General features: G+C 44.7%; 1 protein-coding gene across 1 annotated transcript in view; it reads right to left on the reverse strand.

Moving 5' to 3' along the window:
* The window catches only part of CDH6 (cadherin 6), a 170,701-nt gene extending 154,003 nt beyond the window's left edge, over nucleotides 1–16,698 (reverse strand). The window contains exon 1 of the mRNA XM_028737918.2: nucleotides 16,118–16,698. The gene's annotated coding sequence lies outside the window, so the exon portion shown is untranslated. The remainder of the gene's footprint in view (nucleotides 1–16,117) is intronic.
* Between the last annotated feature and the right edge of the window lie 637 nt (nucleotides 16,699–17,335).

The raw sequence follows: 17,335 nt of genomic DNA on the forward strand, positions 1-17,335 counted from the left end.
TAAGTGCTCTACATTTATGAGCTGAAACTCAGGGGAGGCTGTTTTGAAATAATATTGCGGCACAGAAATCCCTTCATGCAACCTGCAGCCTGTTAGCTGTTTCTGCTCCCTAGGTGGCACCACAGATTAAGTGGACCATTTCTGTTCTGGCCAAAAAGGAGGTGCCCTAAAGCCTTTGCAGGTGGGGTTGGAGATGAGGGTAGGAAAGACGGCATGTAGCTTGAAATACCGAACGCGCCAAAGTTTGCCTTGCTAAATCTGAATACTCCCCCAGCAGTCCTGTTAAATATAAATTCGCTACAACCTACACACTTCCCTGAGTTGTCAACAATAAATGAGCTGTCATTATGAATAACACCCGTTGTGTATTAAATGCGTTTGGTGAAAAGTTCAGGGTAATAGATCACCAGGAAATTAGGGTGAAGGCTGTACTTTTAACTCTACATGCTTGTGACAGTCGGCACACCAACAGCAACCTCGTGGTAACCAGACTGATGAAATTACAACCAGAGGGAGGCAGGCAGGGTGTGTGTGAGAATCTTTGATATCCTTAAAGTGTATGCAACATGGCAAATATTTCTAACAAATTTGGCAGTGCCAGCTCAAGCTTTTGTGGAGCTCTTGGGCAGGGGTGAAGGTGAGACCCTCTCGATCACTGCTTGCCAGTTGAATCAACCTCTTCCTCTGGGCCCAATCCACAAGAAGATAAGTTGAGCAGAGACTGCTGTTCCTATTCCTTGCTTTTGTCACTGCTTACATTGCATGCAGATGGTATGCCCTTGTGATGTATAAGCTAGGTTTTTGTATAACAACAACAACAACTTTTATATACCCCACCCATCGGGTTGGATTGCTTCCAACACATACAAAAACATAATACAGTGGTACCTCAGGTTACATACGCTTCAGGTTACAGACTCCGCTAACCCAGAAATAGTGCTTCAGGTTAAGAAGTTTGCTTCAGGATGAGAACCGAAATCGTGCTCCGGCGGCACGGCAGCAGCAGGAGGCCCCATTAGCTAAAGTGGTGCTTCAGGTTAAGAACAGTTTCAGGTTAAGTACGGACCTCCAGAACAAATTAAGTACTTAACCCGAGGTACCACTGCATAACATCAAACAATAAAAACTTCCCAATACTGGGCGGCCTTCAGATGTCTTTGAAAAGTTGTGTTTCTCTCCTTGACATCTGATGGGAGGGCGTTCCACAGGGAGGGTGCCACTACCAAGAAGGCCTTCTGCCTTGTTCCCTGTAACTTCACTTCTCGCAGTGAGGGAAGCACCTGAAGTTCCTCCGGAAACTACAGACTATTGCATTTGCTCACATTCCATAAAATGGAGGGAGGGAGAGAAATATGTGTTCCTCCCTTTGGATAAAAGGAGGAATATAAATTTAATAATAATTAAAAAATGATAAAATTCAAATTGCATTATTATTCATTGTTGCTCTTTTATTTATTTATTTTTGGGTGTGTTTTTCCAGTGTCGTTCCAAATGTTGGGTCAGTGTGTGGTAATGGGTGGTTACGGCATGTACAGGGAGCAGCTGAGAATCTCATCACCACATAGGACTTTTTATATAATACAGGTCACTTCCAGGAATCAAAAGCAAGTGTTTTACTTTCTGATCAAAGAACGGCACAGTGATGGGAGGTGAGAGTCGTTTGCAAAATGGTGCTTCTGCTTGTGAAACATTAATTAAGCGTATACTGGAACCATATCGTGCGACCTCAGATAACAGATCCTGTGGAAAATTAAGTGCACTACCAATTTCATGGGGCTTAGGGGAGACATGCTTATCTCTACATGAAAACGGGCTGGAATTCTGAAAATAGGATGTGGGATACAGCAGGCAAGGGCTTCTGAGCCTGTGGCTACCAAGCAAGGTTGTGCTCCAGCATCTCTCTAGCTTTTCGGTTTTTTACAAATTAAGCACCAGAGAAAAGCAAGTTGCTTGCAAGGAGAAGCATTACAGGGGAACACAGCACAACATGACTGGAAATGTATTCCTCTGGGCAGCGGAAAGGAGAGACTGTCACAATGCAAAATGAGAAAGGCCCCGAAAGAGCGGGTAAAAAGATATCTTTCAAGGGATCAGCTAGGGTTGCTTACAATCTGCTGCAAGCCTTATTGTATTTTGCTCCTGCGCTGTAGGCCTCGTGAAGTTTGGAAACTTGCAATAAATGTTCTCCCCGCTGGAGCAGATTAATAAACGATAGTGCATTTATCTATTCAGCACACCTCACGTTATGAGGCCAGCATAAACAAAATATGCTTCCAGTCCTGTGGGGCAGGGTTGCATTTCAGATTTCAGTAAGGGGAAGGAGGAAGAGATTTCTGGGAAAGGAGGAGAGAGAGAGAGAGAGATTTTCAGCAAGTTTTGAAGGCCTGTTCTTGAACAAATGGATGCTGGGTTTGGAAGCAAATACAGTGGTATCTTGGGTTACATACACTTCAGGTTACATACGCTTCAGGTTGCAGACTCCGCTAACCCAGAAATAGTACCTCGGGTTAAGAACTTTGCTTCAGGATGAGAACAGAAATTGCGCAGCAGCGGCGTGGCAGCAGCAGGAGGCTCCATTAGCTAAAGTGGTGCTTCAGGTTAAGAACAGTTTCAGGTTAAGAACGGACCTCCAGAACGAATTAAGTTCTTAACCCGAGGTACCACTGTAGTAAAATCCAGAGTTTCAAAAGATGGTTGCAGAACTTCAATGCTACTGCAGTTAAAATCCCAAGGTCACACAGTTTAGGTTAACTACTCTTGCTGCTTGATGCTTTATAGAAAATCAGCTCAAAGGCTGTGGTATGGAAAAACAGCTAGCAGCTGTTTTTTTCAAAAAGCAGTACCTGATCCCAGCCACATTTCTGATTCTTGTTTCCTCGCAAAACGTAACATGCTAAATATGCCTCCTTGCCTGGACTCCTGCCCCTGTTATGTCTTCCAGAAGCCTGGTTTTCTATGTTGCGATTCTCTTGAAGGCATGCCTAATTAATACAATTACAAACTAAAAAGCAAAAATATTTAACATTATTGTAATCATAAATACATATAGCATTTGCCGCCCATTTTGCACTTGCGTCTTGGTTGTGCCTGAAACTGGTACACTTTCACCCTATTTATACTATGGGACTTAAATGGTTCGATCCTGTGCATGGTCACTAAGAAAACGAGAAGTGCACAGGATTGTAGCCTCAAACCACCCATAAAAACATCCATTCACACTTCCCTTTTGAATGGCTCCATGGGACAGAAGTTCACAAAGACGTTTCTCCTGCCCTGCATCCATCTATACTTTGAATTAGGAATCTCCAAAAATCTAATTCACATCTGCTGAATTGTACAGTTGGAAGGGACTACAAGGGTCATCTAGACCAACCCCCTGCAATGCAGGAATATTTTGCTCAACGTGGGGCTCGTACCCACGTCCCTGAGGTTAAGCGTTTCATGCTCTAACAACTGAGCTCTCCCATGCAGTGGCATAGCATGGGGGGTGCAGGGGGGGCCGGCCGCACCGGGCGCAACATCTGGGGTTAGGGCAAATCCGCAGGTTAGGGGGCGCAAATCCATGGGTTAGGGGGCACAAATCCACGGGTTAGGGGGCGCAAATTACGTGCCTTGCCCCGGGTGCTGACAACCCACGCTACGCCACTGCTCCCATGTATTCCCTTCTGCCTTTAGTGAACAGTTTCAGCAAAGGGCTGCCTCTTATTTCTGAAATCTTTTTGTTACTGCTTCAGTTGAATACGACTTTCACGCCACAACTGAAGTTTCTTCTCTTAAAAAGCAGAGTACTGGTAGGAAGACATCCACACAGCTTGTTAACCATTATCTGCAGCCTTGCAGTTTGTTCCTGACCTGGTTAATTGGAAGCATTATAAAGTGTTATTTCTTCTTCACTGGGTCTTCTTCTGCAATGCTGTCGGAAACAAGAGCACGATCAACTCTGCAAGAGAGCTGAGCTGTGCCATCAAAGACGATCTCCCCGCAAGTTAATTGTAATCAGCTAAGATTTGCAAGAGCTCAACCAGGATTAGGATTGATAAGCGAGGTAAAAAATTGCCTTCCCCAGGTCATCACCCAATTCAGCATTCAAATAGGGAGGTAAGCCTTGAGTGTCAAAAAAAATTTCCCACTCTGAGTTTGTGCACATTAAAGATGCTAGCTAGATGATCGGGATCTACCGATTAACATCAAACAGTGGATTTCAGTGATTTACCTTCTTATTCCAGATGGAGATTTCTGTCTTAATTCTGGTAGTTAAGGCTGCAAGCTCAAGTGCATTTGCTTTAGAGTGAATCCCATTGAACTGTGTGCCATTTACTTCTGAGTAAGCAAAGTTGTTGGCATGTTTCAGATGAAAACAGGGGCACTGTTGTGTACTTTGTACCACCACCACTTCTCCCATCAAGGATCAGGGCCTGATTACAGTGGATTTACGTCTGAGTAAGCATGCATAACACGTGCTATATGTTTTGCTGTACTTTAGTTTTCTCTAGATTGGACATTTACAATTGGAGGTTACAATTGTGCTGCTTGATGATTCTGGGCTGTTGTTTCTTGAAATATATAAAAATGTATAGAGGGTTTTTTAATTAAAAACAAAACAAAACCTTAGTGGGGGAAATTAAGTTACAAAAGAAACACTACCTTTAGGAAACATGCAAAGTTGTGATTTAATTGCATGTAAACATGAAAAGATCCAGCCTAGCTGTTTTGTTTTCATTTTCAGCTTGGATCAGGGGTAACAAGTACGATGGCAGTTTGCAAAAAAATAACCTCTTGAAGCCTAAACATACGCATGTTTATTCAAAAAAATAAGTCCCACTGAGTTCAGTGGTGTCTGTTTCCCAGTAAGGGTGCTTCGAATTACAGGCTCAGTACGACTTTCTTCCACTGCTTTGGCTAGAACTGCAAATTGCCTTCCTCGTTCCATCATAGAAGACATTGAGACATGATGGAAAGATGCCCTGATTCTTTTGAAGAGCTAAGCAAGAACAGGATATCCTTCTCTGGGTATTGCTGCTCTGCGGTGCAGGGCGATCATCTATGAATCCCAGCTGGCATCATCTTGATCAGAGCGCAGCATGCGGAACATAACCACCACCAACTTTTTGCTTTAATACTGAGCAGATTTTTATTCCGGGCTGTGCTTGGAATTGCCAAGTGAAAGACAGTGCTTTTGTTGTCGTTTGTCAATAGCAAATCTGTATCCTGGAGTTTCCCTTCCCAAACCACTATACTAGGCTTCCTCAACCTCAGCCCTCCTCCAGATGTTTTGAGACTACAGTTCCCATCACCCTTGACCGCCAGTCCTGCTAGCTAGGGATGATGGGAGTTGTAGGCCAAAAACACCTGGAGGGCCAGGCAGCCCTCACTTGGCCTCTCACACAGGTGGGATGGAGAAGGGCGGGATGATTGTATCCAATGATGGCTTTAGCTTAGTGGAAAGAACGTGTTTTTTACTCATTCTCCTTTCTGCTTCATTGCATATCCCGTTCTATTCCCCCAAGGTCGGGAGCAGCTTTTAAGGAAACAGGGGAGGAGCTTAAGAGGTGCGAGAGCTTGAAAGGAATGGGGGGGGGGGGTCAGATTCCACAACTTGCAGGCGCCACAAGTGAGCAAGTGGATAGGGTTGGCATAAGTCTGGAATTTCCAGGACATGTCCAGGATTCGAATGACAAAATCGGCAAAATGTCTGGGTTTTTGTCAACAGGACTAGGAAGCTGAACAACTTTCAGGTTCATCCCCCCCCCCAAGCTCAACAACTTTGAGGTTCATCTCCCCTACAAGTCCTTTCCACCAGGCAAAAGCTACCACTGGACACAACTCATTCTATAAAGGTACCCCTGCCCGTACGGGCCAGTCTTGACAGACTCTAGGGTTGTGCTCCCATCTCACTTAAGAGGCCGGGGGCCAGCGCTGTCCGGAGACACTTCCGGGTCACGTGGCCAGCGTGACAAAGCTGCATCTGGCGAGCCAGCGCAGCACACGGAAACGCCGTTTACCTTCCCGCTAGTAAGCGGTCCCTATTTATCTACTTGCACCCGAGAGTGCTTTCGAACTGCTAGGTTGGCAGGCGCTGGGACCGAGCAACGGGAGTGCACCCCGCCGCGGGGATTCGAACCGCCGACCTTTCGATTCTATAGCACCTATTAAAAAAAGTGGGTGGAGAGTTTTAATTTTCAGCCTCCAACGCAAGGAGTCAGTTTTAACAGAGAGAAATTTAAGGTTTCAAAACAGGTGCAGTGATAGCTTATTCAGAAAGTCTGAATGTGTGTGTGTGTGTGTGTGTGTGTGTGTGTGTGTGTGTGTGCACTAGACGGCATAAAGGAACATTGGAAAAGATACAGCACATATTTTATATTGCAAATGAAATCTAATAGCCACTTTCTGACTATAATTAAATATTTCTTCATCTCTCTCTCTCTCACACACACACACACATTCTGGCAATGAAGTCTAATTAATCCACAAAATTCCTCCCCGCATTGCCAAGGCAAAGGCATTATGAAATGGATTGTTTTGAAACATAGCAAGGCTGGCAAACTTCTGAGCTTGAACAGATGGAAGATGTATATGCTATCAGTGTTTTTGGGGATCGGACAGCAGTCTGCATGAGGCAGTCAGTGTGGTATTGTTGCATCTTTCACACTGATGTTTGGGGTAGCATTCTCATTTATGAACAGCTGGAGTCAGACAACAGTTCCCAAACAGGTTCTCTGATTCCCCATCATGTACACACTCATTTCTCTTGTTCTGTGCTTATTCTTTGATTTTTAAATGGTTTTTTTCCCATTGCAAATTTATTAGAGAAAAGGAAAAAGGAAAAGAAAAAAGAAGCAACAAACCTATCGGCTCATGTTAACAATACAATCAACACCAAAACATCCATAAAATTTACACATACAGATTCATATATGCCATTCAAATGTCCAAAGAGATATCCAAATTAATTTGGTGTTTATAAAGGGACGCGGGTGGCGCTGTGGGTAAAACCTCAGCGCCTAGGACTTGCTGATCGCATGGTTGGCGGTTCGAATCCCCGCGGCGGGGTGCGCTCCCATCGTTCGGTCCCAGCGCCTGCCAACCTAGCAGTTCAAAAGCACCCCCGGGTGCAAGTAGATAAATAGGGACCGCTTACCAGTGGGAAGGTAAACGGCATTCCGTGTGCTGTGCTGGCTCGCCAGATGCAGCTTGTCACGCTGGCCACGTGACCCGGAAGTGTCTGCGGACAGCGCTGGCCCCCGGCCTCTTAAGTGAGATGGGCGCACAACCCTAGAGTCTGTCAAGACTGGCCCATATGGGCAGGGGTACCTTTAAAGTATGCTCAAATGTAATAACAGATGTGTACTAGATGCTGAGCATTTGTCCTTCCAGGCTCCAAGTGTAAGTCTCTAAGCGACTACAAGGGCTTGTAAAATCCATGTGTGTTGTCCCATGGGCACCTTAGTCAAACAAGTTTGGCAGAGGTTTAAAAGGCTACCAGTTACAGGTTAAATTCCCCACTCTGATTCGTAACTGGATCATCCTTTCCAAGCTTCCTTTAATAACTTTTAGAGAACATTTGTGATTTCTCCTAAACTTAGGAAGACCCAGCTAGGCCTCCTGGGAACACTGCGGCTGTATTTCCACATGCTTGCAACTTGGTACATTTGGGAAAGTGGAGGGAGGAAATTGTCAGCAGAAAAGACTCATGAGAGCTGAGGTCTCATCTTAAATTCCCACCGTCCATATCAGCAACGGAGACTTTAATCATTCAGAGGAATCCTCCCAAGGACTTTGATTTAAATATGGTAATTGGCAAGACCGCGAGGAGAAAATTTCTTGGAAGAAATAAAGCTCTGGGACTCCCTTTGACATTGCAGGTTCTGAGCTGGCACAGAAGTCTTCATTGCAGATAAGAACCCTGGGCTTTCAGAGGTCATCTCTGATGCTTGCTCTCTCCCACCCGTTCCCAGTCTTACCAGCTAGTTTGGGGGCTTGAGAAGGGAACTTTTAAAGCAGGCTGGGCTCACAGTGCAGAAGGCTGTCACTGAGCCATTATGAGCCAACATCAGGAGGTTTGATGGATGCTTAGCTTAATGCTTCAGAGGGTAGGGGTTTCAGATTGGGAAGTTCATATCCTGAACAAATCATTCTCCATATCTGCTGCAATCACTGTGTGCTACAAAGCCTGTGGGAAAAATCAGAGGTGATAATGGGATGAGAGTGCACACCATGTGGACCATTATGGTACACCATGCCTCTTTCAAATCAACCTTCAACTCTCAGAAAATCCAACTAATTATTCCGTAAAAGGAACATTGGAGTGTTTGCAGTGAAGGCCCCGATACACCACACACTCATACCTTACATTTGATTCTTAAGAGATCATCTGTTATGTACTGAAGTTCTCACCCTGGGCCAGCAGGGGGATACTGTAGATAGTTCAGGTCCACATATGCAAATAAGGTCTCGAATGTGACGTTCAGTGAAAGTTGTTACAGTTACGTTGTACTGGAGCTCTATATAAGCAGGCTGGCTGAACCCTTCAGTTCAGTTCTGGTCTGCCCTGTCCATCGTGTCTTGGAGCACCATCAAAAGACTGGTACCCAGAGTGTCTAAAAGACAACTCGACTCTCACCGCGTACACCTGAGAGACTACCAGGGAAACGACATTCCCATGGTAGGCTGAACCCTTCAGTTCAGTTCTGTTCTGACCTGTGAATAAACAAGAGCTGTTTGGAGAATCACTGTGTCGTCTGATATGTTCACCCACAACTTAACATCATCCCTATAGTATGCCATGCTCCAAAGTTGGGGGAAGTTGTGACTAGAGAAGTACTGGTCAAATTGTACTTCATGGTAATTCCTTATTGCTCCTGCGGGCCTGAGGATCTCCTGAAAGAGAAGAAGGAAACAATTCCTTCTTCAGGCAGGAAACAAAAATAGTTTCCAAGGGAAGCTCTCTGGAGGAGGAGAAAATCAGTTGTGTAGGATGATCTTAGGGACAAAAAGGAATCTGCAGCAAAGCACACTGAGATGCAGTCAGCCAGTATGGCTATATGAAAGAACACCTGCATTAATCTATTTGCCATGAAGCAAAAATGCTATCTAAAATAGCATTTGGGCAGGTTTTTAATACCTACTGCTTAGAAAGGTCAAAGCAATGCATTACTGGACGTAGGTGACTTTAATAACCAGTAGTCAAGTGAGCAGGAAGTGCCTGTCTTTTGTGTTATGTCACTCTATGTTAAGATTCCATCACCTGAACTCAAAGAGTTTTCTGGAGTGGGAATTGATAGGGTCACAATGGAAGGGCTGCTATATGGAAGCTCAAAAACATGGAACAATCTGACTGTACCGTGTACTACCTTAGATTGCTACCTCTTCGTAATTTTTATTCACATTTCAGGTAGAGGAATTATGAACTGAGTTTGTCCATATATATTTGTAAAAATAAAATCGTCCAGACCAACTTTTATCAACCCAGTTTGTTTGTTTTTAAGTGCACTATCCAGCTACTTTTAACTCCTAGTGTTTTTACTCTGATGTGTTTGCTTACTTTCCCTGCTGAAACCCCTGGGTCAGAGAAAAGCTCCGTAATTTGTATTTTACAAATGTATGGACTGCTTAATCACAAGACTCTCTAAGGCGTATATGAAATAAAATCACCAATAAAACACAGATCCACAAAACTGTTAAAATATACCTGCATAATTATCAATGCAGATAAAAATCAGTAAAACTTTTAAAAGCAAATATTGGATAACTGAATTATGCAGCCTGGTAAGCTTGCTGAAAATAAATAATAAAGCAGTTTAATTTTGACTGAATCTTGTCCTATTATGCTCGATGAAGAAAAAACACTTCTGGGATCAACAAGCAGTAATGCTTATTTTATTTATTTATTTATTTTATTAAAATTTCTGCACCACTTGATTGCAAAAACAATCAAACCAACAAACCAACAAACCCCTGACAGAGGCTTATTACTGTGCTATGGAAGTCTTCCTCTGCAAACAAGTATACTTTATATTAAAGCTGCATTTCCATACTGGTTAGATCAATCGATTTTAAAAAAACCCTTTTATTTGACATACAAGCTGCCCCTGATTAATTTGGCAACATTATAAAATAATAGCAATTATTATTTTTAATAGCAACACTTAGGAACATCACAGAAGGCAAGCAACACCCATAGGAGGATGTGTCTCCTCTAAGCTGGTTGTCGATGCACAACATGAAACATCGTTTTTGTTTTTAAAAACACCTTACTCTCTTCTTCAAAATGACTGATTTATTCATCAGAAAATTCGTGCAAATTTGATCAACTAAAAATGCATATAATCGGACAGCTACGAATTCTTTAACCAAGTGTCAACTCCAAACAAGAGAGACAAAGGGAAAACTCTTTATCCTAATAAGGATAAGTTGTTTTGTGGAAATGCAATGCGTTATGTTATACGCACTCCTGAAGACTGAAATTGCTGCGTGGAAAAATAATAATTTCTGAATGACTAAAAATTGCTGTGTGGTAAAACGATGAGCTGACTAATCTTCCAAACCTGCATTTAACAACTAGGATGATGTGACTATGTAGCTGCCACAAGTCATGATAAATGTCCTTTTGGTGTCCTCATCGTTTTGCTCTACTGATGCAAGGAAGACCCAGGATGTCCTCAATTTGCCAGGTGGAGTGATAGCAACACAGCACCACTATCTATGGAGTGTTAAGAAACTGCTGGAATAGTTTTTGCTACTTTCCAGGAGTTGTGATGCTATAGATTCAATGTTCCCTTATTCTAGGGAACCGAATAAATATAAAAGAATCTGTGAATGCTGTCATTGTCTACAGCAAGGCATGGTGCCTGAGGAGTTGGTGGGACGGCTATGTTGAAAGCGAAGTTTTATCAACCTCATGGTCGCACCATTCAATGCACAACATTTCCCCCTACATTCTCTGTGTGCCTCAATAAAGAGAAGTACACTGGCAAACAAAATTGATTTCAGATTGGTTAATACGTAGTATTTCAGTCAAAAATTCGCGGGGTGGGGGTGTTATGGGGGGAGGGGGCTGCCACAAAGACGTAGACTAGAAAAAAGGCCATGATTCAGCAGAATTCAAACCATCTTTAAGTCTCACCAATCTTTCCATTGAACACTATATTCTTAACATTTGCTGAACTGTGCTTGATTAAATCAACAACAATTCAAAATGACCAATGCTTACAATTTTATTGCAGCCTTTTTAGGAGTTATGAAACTTGCTGTCCTATGTGATCAAATGTAGCTGCCCTGATAAACATTTTCTCTCTGAAGAATACCCGTGTGTGTGTGTGTGTGTGTGTGTGTGTGTGTGTGATGGGGATGGGGGAGGTCCAAATGGTTTTTAGGGAAGCGAAGCTAAATCCCTTGGCCAGGGCCATATAGGAAGACTACACCAAGAGCAAATGATTGCCACCCAGATATCCAGTTTCAAATTAAAAGCCCAACTTTCACTTCCCTTCTTGACAGGTACAAAAATACACACACACATATACGGTACTTCTCAATGAGAGCGAGGAAATGCCTTGATAAAAAAGCTTTTAAAAACCAAGCATTACTGTAATTTACCAAATAACAATGCACATTTCTTCTCCTCCAGTCTGCTTATTTGAATCACAATTATGATACTTTCCCGTGTATTATTCAGTATTCAAAGGGGAAGGGGTTTCTAAAATGCAATGGTAATCTGCTTAAACCTATTTGTTAGGTAAATGAGGTAGACAGCCGCTGAGTTAAAAACTGTATTTTTGAAACAACCATACATTTCAGAGTGAGTCACTTCTCTGTCCTTCGGGACCATACCCCGACTTCATTCAGATTGGGATACCAGGGCCAAAACCAATGATGCAAGGAACATTGCTTATGCCAATTTTCCTTCCCCCCCGCCCCCCCCCCAAAATACCATCCAAAGTTGATAACCAATGTCTATAAAGCGAAAGACAACTACCACACACACTCAACAGAAAAGACTGATTTGCTAGGACATAGTTTATGAAATGAGTCGGGTGAATTGATATGCACACTCAACGTATACACAGCGACAGATAAGCGATAGGAATGGTAGCTACAGCAAAAGGAATTACAATCCCATCCAAAACTGTATGTCCAATTCTGGAGCATTCTGACCAAATGATTATTGAAATCAAAATCGTTTAGAAACATCAGGAGAGGCAGAGCAGCTTAAAAAGGCACATGGAGAAAACTTCTGTAAACTAACAGGAACCATAAGACAACATGCAAAGGAAATCAGCATTTTTCTTCCTTGCACAATTTCAGAGCAGGCCAAGGAGTAAACTGCATTACTGACGCAAACATAAATTAAGCAACTGAACCCATAGTTTGGATGAATTCATAAATTTATGCTTTCATCCTGGAGGTACTCCTTCTTGACCTGTGTTTATTGAGTGCTTCCCTCTTGTTGTACTATATATAATTTCAGGAGATCAATATAGGAATTATAGCAATCCTTATGCAATGTGAAGAAGATCCATAGCTGGGCCTGATACCATTTCTCTATATAGCACCAACTTGATTTATACTGCCCCTATCTAAAGACTTACTGGAAGGTGGAATGAAAGTGCCTGAGATTTGTGTATTACAAATGGGCTTGAAGTGTTAACATGATGCCACAGGCATTGGAAATGTTTTCAGTTTTGTTAATTTCACACATTTCTAGCTGAAATGCAGAAATAATGCTGTACTCATAATAATCTTTAATTTGGGAGTTGGGTTTCCCCCCAAAAAAAGCACAACGTATCAATGTCAGACAGTCATTCAAATAGCAAAAGAGTAAAATATTCCAGCAAAGGATGAATCGCAATAGTTAAATGTAACAACTGTACAAGTTCTCCACGCATAAAAGCGGCCCATTTATCATGTCACATAGAGAGCTGGACTTTATTATCTTTTCAAATCCCAGATCAAACAAGTTAACTGGAGTGCGGGTGGCGAGGAAGAGAATCTTCCCTCCACTCCAAATATATATATAAAAAGAATATGATGAAGCAAAACACATGTCTCAAAAGAAGGAAACACTTTGGGGGGGGGGGATCACTAATCTCACTGAGACATTATGAGAAGAAGAAATACAATCTGGTTAACAGAACTTGTCTGTGAAAAGCTTCCAGCAAGTTTCAAAAAGTAGAGGGAGATGGAGAGAGAGATCCATTTTATTCAGTGCAAGTTACCAAATGCATTATTCTTTATTTTCAAAGCCTGCAGAAATACTAAACATCTTTTTCACTGGTGACGACTTTCACTGGGAATCTGACATGGGAGTGAGGAGGTGGATACTGAGAAGTGCAGATTTTTAACAGAGAACGATGCTGGTTTAAACTTCTCCATTTGCTCTCACTTTTTAATGGCAAGCTATAGATATAATCTTTGATGGCTAGCCTTGAGATACGAGATAACAGGAAACTGGTGTGAAAACCGCTATAACAAAAAAAACTAGCAAGTCCCTAGAGGGGGCACCAGCTTTCAAGAGCCTCGAATGGCTGCACAGGATAACTGCAGGGAGCCACCACCAGACTGAATCATTTCCACTTGCCTTTAAGACATTCTTTCCCCACTGCCTCTGACTGTTATTTCTGAGTAACCAGTTAGTTTTGGGTCGCAAATCACTTGAAATTTGGGCCAAAGGACTCTCAGTGCAATTTAAAACCAAGAAGCAGATAAGTGCTAGAGCCTGCCTGATGATATCAGAATAAAGAGACTTGGTCCTGCAGTTATTTATTAGGACACTGGACTGGAGTTGCTTATAGGAGCCAATTCAATCAGATGCTCTCACGGTGGCAGCCCGATGGAAATCTATGTTTGTATCAGGGGTAAAGGAATCTGTTTGATCTCATCCCACCAGACTCATCTGGACTTAGCCCACCCTCCTTCCCAACTGAATGTTATTGACTCATTCAACCCCCTCCCCTCTTAAGAAAGGGGGGGGGGAGAAAGAGTGATCTGTAAAACATCACTCTTTTAGGGAGGGGCTGCTAATCGAATGTATGGAGCCCTTAAAGTTCCATGCAAACACTTTCTGGCAGAAACCATGTACGCTGTTGAAATTCTATCCCACGAATCAAGCCTTTGTCATGACCGGAGGAAGAATATGCATATATGTCTCTGGTGAACCCAGAAATGTACATTCCAGCCAATCCTTTCCCGGTACACATTGTCTCATATGCCTCTAAGAAAAAAAAGCAGAAGCAATGCCAAGACTCCGTATGTACATACACACACACACACACACACACACACGGCGCATAAATACTTAACTATGAGAGTGTCCCTAATGTGGTCCTGCATCAACATCTGGCATCCCTTGTGCGCACACAAGACCTCCGTATAAAAACTGAGCACACAGCTCTTCACACAACTTTCAAAGCAGTAATCATGAACGGCGTAGTTACTCATGTGCACAGTTTCGTCTGAGTACGCAGTGAATGGAGCACACACGCATAGCAGTTTCCCTTAAGGGTGTGCTATTTGCACAAGAACTGCACTAAGACTTTCCCCCATCAAACAAATGAATTGCCCTTACTCTCTTGGATCAGGCTGAAGAGCACGCCCCCCCCCCGGCACTCCGTTAAGATCTTGTGATAAGAAAACTTTAAATCATAGGTGTCATAAAGAGACATCTCCTGTTCCCTTTCTGGTTAAAAGTAACAGATGTGCTGCTGGGATGAGTGCAATTTAAGCCATTAAACTTCTTGATCCCTGAATGTCACCAGGGGGGACCATATAGATGAACATCCAGTTGCACTTACAAAGCACTGCATTTAACTCTCCATAAAATATGGATTTTATTGCAGCACTGTCAAGACCTCATTCCACAACCGCTGACCTCTATGCCCAGATGCAAACCTTTAAATCAAAAACGCTACACGCAGGAATGCTTGGGGGGTGAGGTTATGCACACACACACACACGCACATGCACAACGCATACATGCAACGTGTTTCAATACATATAGTTTTGCCAGGAACGTGTTTCACCCTGTGATTGAATTTTCTATAGCTGCTCAACTTCAGCATCCCACATTCATTCACCTTGCAACACTGCCTCTTCTTCAGGCGCAAAGCATTCCATGCTTTACCAGGTTTCTGTGCCATCTCCAGCAACTCTCCCTGCTCTCCCGACTTTTCCTCAAGGAAAGACCTCTTTCCAACTGTGTACGTTCTCTAGATCAGTATTCCGACCCCCCTCCCACTCCTCGAGGCTTTCCTTCTGCCTTATGAGGTCCATATCAAATCCAAAGAGAAGGCTATCGTTATTATTCTTAGGATTTCTCTGCTTCGCGTGTGATTTTGTGTGTGTCGGGGGGGGGGGGAGGTGTTTCAGGCTGTCCAGAGGGCTTCCTAGTGGCATCAACAGAAGGCGCCCCACTCTTTACCTTGCCTAAACGAGCAGCAAAGATGCTGCTCCTATCAAGCACTTCAATTGCTCGCATCCACTTAGCATCCCATCCATGCGCAAAAAAGGAGGAAGAGAAATGACAAGAACTCCCATCCCCAGCTTAAAAGAGCGCATCGCCGTCCATGTGCCGCCACACTGGCATGGTGCTCCCATAGTAACGGACCTGCCAACTTTTCGTGTGTGTGTGTGTGTGTGTGTGTGCAAATAACAGGGTTTCATTAGCATTTGCAGCAGACCAAACAAGAAGAGAGGTGGAGGGGTATTTGGGGGGGGGGGGGAGGAGAGAAGCGGCAAACCAACCGACCCACCGAACCAAGAAAAACACGGGAAGCGTAGAAGCCAACTCCTAGGAGCCGAGGTCCCTTCAATAAAATATTCGACCCTCCCAACCCCCCCCCAAAAAAAAGTTGATGGGCAAAAAGATGGGTGTCCCATCTTGTGGTCGATTATGCAGTAAGGGCTTACCTCCCCCCCGCCCCCCGCGATGTTTTATTCAAGTTGGCACCGCTTGCCTAGAACGTAGAGTCGGAAGGATCATCTAGTCTAACCCTCCCCGCAATGCAGGGACCTTTGGCCCCGCGCGGGACTCGAACCCTCGACCCTGAAGAGTCTCACGCTCTGAGCTCTCCCGAACCGGTGACGGAAGAAGAGGAAGAAGAAGAAGAAACCATCGGTTCCTTACCGGCTCAGTAGAGAAGGCAAAAGGGATGCGCCAAGTTGCTCGCCGGCGCCGAGTCGAGTCGGGAAGCGACGCAGCGGGCGGCTTCGGGGGCCACGGCGCCGCTTCTCCGTCCGCCTTCCGCCGCCGAAGCTACTTGCGCGGCACCGAAGCTCCCTCTCATCACTTCCAAACTCCGGCGTGGAGGAAGGCGAGGCAGCCGGAGGGCAGCTCTCCCTGGGCGGACTCGGTCCCTAAGGCAGCGTCCCGGAGTCCTTGGAGGGAATGGAAACTCGCCAGGAAAGATGTAGAAACAGAAACACACACAACACAAAAACACACAGACACAGCCCTGCCGGCTTATTTTTTTCTTTTAACCTCGCAGAACACACACGCGCGCACGCCAACGGTGCGCCCTGCTCTTAATGCGGTGCCTCGGGAGCCGGAGCCGCAGCTCTGCGGACGGGGAGGTGAAGGGCTGAGGAGCAGCGAAGGCGCCTCTTGCAGGCATCCAGCGATTCGCGAGTGAGTGGGGTGGGAGGTGCGAGGAGGAGGAGGAGGAGGCCTTTCTGGAAGACGCCCGCCTCCCCTCCTTTGCCGCCGCCGCCGCCGCCACCTCCTCGCGTGGCAGAGAAAGGCGCGCTCTTCTTGGGAAGTCTTGCGGCCAAGCCCTCAGGAGTTTGAGGAATGAATGAGCCGGTGAGGGGGTGAGACGGTGGGGTGATGCAGTTTCATGACCTGCAAGGGGTGTGTGTGTGTGAATCTCTAATGCGGGACCTCACTCTTGCAGAAGGTGGGGTCTCCAGGTGAAAGGGGGTGGGGGTGGACAAGGGCCCTGCCTGAGACCGTGGATAGCAGATGCTGCCCAGTCAGCGCAGGCTGTGTTGAGGCAGACGCACCAATGGTGTGGCTTGGTAGAAGCCCATCAGATGAACCAAGGCTGTGGCTCAGTAGAAGCCCATCAGATGGAACAATGGTGTGGTTCTGTAGAAGCCCATTAGCTGAACCGAATGGTGTGGCTCTGTAGAAGCCCATCAGATGGACCAAGGGTGTGGCCCAGTATAAGCCAATTGCTGCAGCCTGTGCTGACGTAGGTGGACCAATGGTGTGGCTCAATAGAAGCCCATCAGCATGGGAGATGGACTAATGGTGTGGCTCACTATAAAGAATAGGAGCCAACTCCTAGGGGCTGAGGGGGCTTTGACCTTCCCCTATAAAATATTTGAGGGAGCTGCCCCTCCC

Source organism: Podarcis muralis, chromosome 8 (genome assembly GCF_964188315.1).
Source record: "Podarcis muralis chromosome 8, rPodMur119.hap1.1, whole genome shotgun sequence".
In the NCBI taxonomy this organism is placed as follows: Eukaryota; Metazoa; Chordata; class Lepidosauria; order Squamata; family Lacertidae; genus Podarcis; species Podarcis muralis.